Below are 6168 nucleotides of genomic sequence, written 5' to 3'. Positions count from 1 at the left end.
CGCCCTAAAAGTTTGGCATTTTATGCCATTTTTGGATGCTCCTGGTGCCCCTCTTGAGTGTGTGTGAGGTTTCCCGTGTTTATTTTAACAGAAAAGTGCATTTTGAGCAAGTTGAAAAAACTGAAAAAAACGACATACTAACCCCTTACGTTTTTTTTTTCAAAAATTGACGCCCTAAAATTTGGGCATTTTATGCCATTTCTGGATGCTCCCGGGGCCCCTGTTGAGTGTGTGTGAGGTTTCCTGTGTTTATTTTAACAGAAAAGTGCATTTTGAGCAAGTTGAAAAAACTGAAAAAAACGACATACTAACCCCTTACGTTTTTTTTCAAAAATTGACGCCCTAAAATTTGGGCATTTTATGCCATTTCTGGATGCTCCTGGGGCCCCTGTTGAGTGTGTGTGAGGTTTCCCGTGTTTATTTTAACAGAAAAGTGCATTTTGAGCAAGTTGAAAAAACTGAAAAAAAGCGACATACTAACCCCTTACGTTTTTTTTCAAAAATTGACGCCCTAAAATTTGGGCATTTTATGCCATTTCTGGATGCTCCTGGGGCCCCTGTTGAGTGTGTGTGAGGTTTCCCGTGTTTATTTTAACAGAAAAGTGCATTTTGAGCAAGTTGAAAAAACTGAAAAAAACGACATACTAACCCCTTACGTTTTTTTTCAAAAATTGACGCCCTAAAATTTGGGCATTTTATGCCATTTATGGATGCTCCTGGGGCCCCTGTTGAGTGTGTGTGAGGTTTCCCGTGTTTATTTTAACAGAAAAGTGCATTTTGAGCAAGTTGAAAAAACTGAAAAAAACGACATACTAACCCCTTACGTTTTTTTTCAAAAATTGACGCCCTAAAATTTGGGCATTTTATGCCATTTCTGGATGCTCCTGGGGCCCCTGTTGAGAGTGTGTGAGGTTTCCCATGTTTATTTTAACAGAAAAGTGCATTTTGAGCAAGTTGAAAAAACTGAAAAAAACGACATACTAACCCCTTACGTTTTTTTTCAAAAATTGACGCCCTAAAATTTGGGCATTTTATGCCATTTCTGGATGCTCCCGGGGCCCCTGTTGAGTGTGTGTGAGGTTTCCCATGTTTATTTTAACAGAAAAGTGCATTTTGAGCAAGTTGAAAAAACTGAAAAAAACGACATACTAACCCCTTACGTTTTTTTTCAAAAATTGACGCCCTAAAATTTGGGCATTTTATGCCATTTCTGGATGCTCCTGGGGCCCCTGTTGAGTGTGTGTGAGGTTTCCCGTGTTTATTTTAACAGAAAAGTGCATTTTGAGCAAGTTGAAAAAACTGAAAAAAATGACATACTAACCCCTTACGTTTTTTTTTCAAAAATTGACGCCCTAAAATTTGGGCATTTTATGCCATTTCTGGATGCTCCTGGGGCCCCTGTTGAGTGTGTGTGAGGTTTCCCGTGTTTATTTTAACAGAAAAGTGCATTTTGAGCAAGTTGAAAAAACTGAAAAAAACGACATACTAACCCCTTACGTTTTTTTTCAAAAATTGACGCCCTAAAATTTGGGCATTTTATGCCATTTCTGGATGCTCCTGGGGCCCCTGTTGAGTGTGTGTGAGGTTTCCCGTGTTTATTTTAACAGAAAAGTGCATTTTGAGCAAGTTGAAAAAACTGAAAAAAACGACATACTAACCCCTTACGTTTTTTTTCAAAAATTGACGCCCTAAAATTTGGGCATTTTATGCCATTTCTGGATGCTCCTGGGGCCCCTGTTGAGTGTGTGTGAGGTTTCCCGTGTTTATTTTAACAGAAAAGTGCATTTTGAGCAAGTTGAAAAAACTGAAAAAAACGACATACTAACCCCTTACGTTTTTTTTCAAAATTGACGCCCTAAAATTTGGGCATTTTATGCCATTTCTGGATGCTCCTGGGGCCCCTGTTGAGTGTGTGTGAGGTTTCCCGTGTTTATTTTAACAGAAAAGTGCATTTTGAGCAAGTTGAAAAAACTGAAAAAAACGACATACTAACCCCTTACGTTTTTTTTCAAAATTGACGCCCTAAAATTTGGGCATTTTATGCCATTTCTGGATGCTCCTGGGGCCCCTGTTGAGTGTGTGTGAGGTTTCCCGTGTTTATTTTAACAGAAAAGTGCATTTTGAGCAAGTTGAAAAAACTGAAAAAAACGACATACTAACCCCTTACGTTTTTTTTCAAAAATTGACGCCCTAAAATTTGGGCATTTTATGCCATTTCTGGATGCTCCTGGGGCCCCTGTTGAGTGTGTGTGAGGTTTCCCGTGTTTATTTTAACAGAAAAGTGCATTTTGAGCAAGTTGAAAAAACTGAAAAAAACGACATACTTTACGTTTTTTTTCAAAAATTGACGCCCTAAAATTTGGGCATTTTACGCCATTTCTGGATGCTCCTGGGGCCCCTGTTGAGTGTGTGTGAGGTTTCCCGTGTTTATTTTAACAGAAAAGTGCATTTTGAGCAAGTTGAAAAAACTGAAAAAAACGACATACTAACCCCTTACGTTTTTTTTCAAAAATTGACGCCCTAAAATTTGGGCATTTTATGCCATTTCTGGATGCTCCTGGGGCCCCTGTTGAGTGTGTGTGAGGTTTCCCGTGTTTATTTTAACAGAAAAGTGCATTTTGAGCAAGTTGAAAAAACTGAAAAAAACGACATACTAACCCCTTACGTTTTTTTTCAAAAATTGACGCCCTAAAATTTGGGCATTTTATGCCATTTCTGGATGCTCCTGGGGCCCCTGTTGAGTGTGTGTGAGGTTTCCCGTGTTTATTTTAACAGAAAAGTGCATTTTGAGCAAGTTGAAAAAACTGAAAAAAACGACATACTTTACGTTTTTTTTCAAAAATTGACGCCCTAAAATTTGGGCATTTTATGCCATTTCGGGATGCTCCTGGGGCCCCTGTTGAGTGTGTGTGAGGTTTCCCGTGTTTATTTTAACAGAAAAGTGCATTTTGAGCAAGTTGAAAAAACTGAAAAAAACGACATACTAACCCCTTACGTTTTTTTTCAAAAATTGACGCCCTAAAATTTGGGCATTTTATGCCATTTATGGATGCTCCTGGGGCCCCTGTTGAGTGTGTGTGAGGTTTCCCGTGTTTATTTTAACAGAAAAGTGCATTTTGAGCAAGTTGAAAAAAATGAAAAAAACGACATACTAACCCCTTACGTTTTTTTTCAAAAATTGACGCCCTAAAATTTGGGCATTTTATGCCATTTCTGGATGCTCCTGGGGCCCCTGTTGAGTGTGTGTGAGGTTTCCCGTGTTTATTTTAACAGAAAAGTGCATTTTGAGCAAGTTGAAAAAACTGAAAAAAACGACATACTAACCCCTTACGTTTTTTTTCAAAAATTGACGCCCTAAAATTTGGGCATTTTATGCCATTTCTGGATGCTCCTGGGGCCCCTGTTGAGTGTGTGTGAGGTTTCCCGTGTTTATTTTAACAGAAAAGTGCATTTTGAGCAAGTTGAAAAAACTGAAAAAAACGACATACTAACCCCTTACGTTTTTTTTCAAAAATTGACGCCCTAAAATTTGGGCATTTTATGCCATTTCTGGATGCTCCTGGGGCCCCTGTTGAGTGTGTGTGAGGTTTCCCGTGTTTATTTTAACAGAAAAGTGCATTTTGAGCAAGTTGAAAAAACTGAAAAAAACGACATACTAACCCCTTACGTTTTTTTTCAAAAATTGACGCCCTAAAATTTGGGCATTTTATGCCATTTCTGGATGCTCCTGGGGCCCCTGTTGAGTGTGTGTGAGGTTTCCCGTGTTTATTTTAACAGAAAAGTGCATTTTGAGCAAGTTGAAAAAACTGAAAAAAACGACATACTAACCCCTTACGTTTTTTTTCAAAAATTGACGCCCTAAAATTTGGGCATTTTATGCCATTTCTGGATGCTCCTGGGGCCCCTGTTGAGTGTGTGTGAGGTTTCCCGTGTTTATTTTAACAGAAAAGTGCATTTTGAGCAAGTTGAAAAAACTGAAAAAAAGCGACATACTAACCCCTTACGTTTTTTTTCAAAAATTGACGCCCTAAAATTTGGGCATTTTATGCCATTTCTGGATGCTCCTGGGGCCCCTGTTGAGTGTGTGTGAGGTTTCCCGTGTTTATTTTAACAGAAAAGTGCATTTTGAGCAAGTTGAAAAAACTGAAAAAAACGACATACTAACCCCTTACGTTTTTTTTCAAAAATTGACGCCCTAAAATTTGGGCATTTTATGCCATTTCTGGATGCTCCTGGGGCCCCTGTTGAGTGTGTGTGAGGTTTCCCGTGTTTATTTTAACAGAAAAGTGCATTTTGAGCAAGTTGAAAAAACTGAAAAAAACGACATACTAACCCCTTACGTTTTTTTTCAAAAATTGACGCCCTAAAATTTGGGCATTTTATGCCATTTCTGGATGCTCCCGGGGCCCCTGTTGAGAGTGTGTGAGGTTTCCCATGTTTATTTTAACAGAAAAGTGCATTTTGAGCAAGTTGAAAAAACTGAAAAAAACGACATACTAACCCCTTACGTTTTTTTTCAAAAATTGACGCCCTAAAATTTGGGCATTTTATGCCATTTCTGGATGCTCCCGGGGCCCCTGTTGAGTGTGTGTGAGGTTTCCCATGTTTATTTTAACAGAAAAGTGCATTTTGAGCAAGTTGAAAAAACTGAAAAAAACGACATACTAACCCCTTACGTTTTTTTTCAAAAATTGACGCCCTAAAATTTGGGCATTTTATGCCATTTCTGGATGCTCCTGGGGCCCCTGTTGAGTGTGTGTGAGGTTTCCCGTGTTTATTTTAACAGAAAAGTGCATTTTGAGCAAGTTGAAAAAACTGAAAAAAATGACATACTAACCCCTTACGTTTTTTTTTCAAAAATTGATGCCCTAAAATTTGGGCATTTTATGCCATTTCTGGATGCTCCTGGGGCCCCTGTTGAGTGTGTGTGAGGTTTCCCGTGTTTATTTTAACAGAAAAGTGCATTTTGAGCAAGTTGAAAAAACTGAAAAAAACGACATACTAACCCCTTACGTTTTTTTTCAAAAATTGACGCCCTAAAATTTGGGCATTTTATGCCATTTCTGGATGCTCCTGGGGCCCCTGTTGAGTGTGTGTGAGGTTTCCCGTGTTTATTTTAACAGAAAAGTGCATTTTGAGCAAGTTGAAAAAACTGAAAAAAACGACATACTAACCCTTACGTTTTTTTTCAAAAATTGACGCCCTAAAATTTGGGCATTTTATGCCATTTCTGGATGCTCCTGGGGCCCCTGTTGAGTGTGTGTGAGGTTTCCCGTGTTTATTTTAACAGAAAAGTGCATTTTGAGCAAGTTGAAAAAACTGAAAAAAACGACATACTAACCCCTTACGTTTTTTTTCAAAAATTGACGCCCTAAAATTTGGGCATTTTATGCAATTTCTGGATGCTCCTGGGGCCCCTGTTGAGTGTGTGTGAGGTTTCCCGTGTTTATTTTAACAGAAAAGTGCATTTTGAGCAAGTTGAAAAAACTGAAAAAAACGACATACTAACCCCTTACGTTTTTTTTCAAAAATTGACGCCCTAAAATTTGGGCATTTTATGCCATTTCTGGATGCTCCTGGGGCCCCTGTTGAGTGTGTGTGAGGTTTCCCGTGTTTATTTTAACAGAAAAGTGCATTTTGAGCAAGTTGAAAAAACTGAAAAAAACGACATACTAACCCCTTACGTTTTTTTTCAAAAATTGACGCCCTAAAATTTGGGCATTTTATGCCATTTCTGGATGCTCCTGGGGCCCCTGTTGAGTGTGTGTGAGGTTTCCCGTGTTTATTTTAACAGAAAAGTGCATTTTGAGCAAGTTGAAAAAACTGAAAAAAACGACATACTCTTACGTTTTTTTTCAAAAATTGACGCCCTAAAATTTGGGCATTTTATGCCATTTCTGGATGCTCCTGGGGCCCCTGTTGAGTGTGTGTGAGGTTTCCCGTGTTTATTTTAACAGAAAAGTGCATTTTGAGCAAGTTGAAAAAACTGAAAAAAACGACATACTAACCCCTTACGTTTTTTTTCAAAAATTGACGCCCTAAAATTTGGGCATTTTATGCCATTTCTGGATGCTCCTGGGGCCCCTGTTGAGTGTGTGTGAGGTTTCCCGTGTTTATTTTAACAGAAAAGTGCATTTTGAGCAAGTTGAAAAAACTGAAAAAAACGAC

This window comes from Doryrhamphus excisus, chromosome 2 (assembly GCF_030265055.1).
Source record: "Doryrhamphus excisus isolate RoL2022-K1 chromosome 2, RoL_Dexc_1.0, whole genome shotgun sequence".
NCBI lineage: Eukaryota > Metazoa > Chordata > Actinopteri > Syngnathiformes > Syngnathidae > Doryrhamphus > Doryrhamphus excisus.
Note: the sequence above shows the minus strand (reverse complement) of the source record.